Consider the following 938-nt stretch of genomic DNA (forward strand, 5'->3'; position numbering starts at 1 on the left):
GACTGTCAAGACACCTGCACATGTGGTGAGACCGTGTGGGCTATGGACAAGTGAGCAGCCATGGAGACTCCAGTGGGGAGAGTGTGCAGCCATGGGTTCTGGTGCTGACCGACAAGGCAGGCAGGCAGGTTAACAGACCGAGGGGTGCCAGTCTGGAAGGGGCAGACATTCTGGAACTGAATCCTGAATGTCATCTTCTCCTTGCTCTTCAGGTGGTCCCTTGCCCTTGGCACTCACTCAGGTAGGGGGAAGGAACAGAAGTGGCTGTACAGATTGGTGCTGTGAGATTAGTGAGCAGCAAGTTGTGGAGTCCATGATGTGCCAAGGAGAAAATTATTAGCAGATGATCAGAGCAGCAGGGACTATGGCCTCAGACATACATGGGGTTACCTGTCTGCTCCACTGCTCACCTTGACTTTGGAAAGTACTTAACCTTCCTAAGCCTCAGGTTCCTTGATTATATAATTGGATAATAATGGTACTTATTTCATTGTTGTCAGGATTGCAGAACATAATCCCTGTTCCAGGCACATAAGAGGTGCCCATACTTACCTGGCAGGGGAGATACCATGATCACGAAGGTGGTTTTCCCAGGGCGAGGCTTATACATTGCACTCCGGATGTGCTGACCCCTGCAATTTCCCCAAATGTGGGAAACTCGACTGCATAATTTGTGGTAGTGGGGGACTGGGTTCGCACTTTCCCCTGTAAAAAAAAAAGAGGTGCCCAATAAATCAGTGCTCCAAGTCAGTTACCCTGCGAGTAACTGGATCCCAGCAGGGTGCTCTGCCAGCTGGAGGAGTTTCTGGTTTCTCCAGCAGGAGGTCCCTTATTATAGTGGCAGAGGACCTCAGGAACTTTCCCTGCACAGGCTCTGGGACCTCTGACATCACCAGGTGACCATTTTTCCTTGTCATAGGAAGCAGGAAGGATTAAAA

At 50.3% G+C, this 938-nt stretch overlaps 1 non-coding gene across 1 annotated transcript; it reads left to right on the forward strand.

Annotated features, from left to right (window-relative positions):
* Positions 1–544: 544 nt before the first annotated feature.
* Positions 545–708, forward strand: LOC128582804 (U1 spliceosomal RNA). The gene has a single exon (XR_008379240.1). It is a non-coding gene; the product is annotated as a U1 spliceosomal RNA (small nuclear RNA).
* The last annotated feature ends 230 nt before the right edge of the window (positions 709–938 follow it).

The sequence above is a fragment of the Nycticebus coucang genome, chromosome 3 (genome assembly GCF_027406575.1).
Source record: "Nycticebus coucang isolate mNycCou1 chromosome 3, mNycCou1.pri, whole genome shotgun sequence".
NCBI classification, from domain to species: domain Eukaryota; kingdom Metazoa; phylum Chordata; class Mammalia; order Primates; family Lorisidae; genus Nycticebus; species Nycticebus coucang.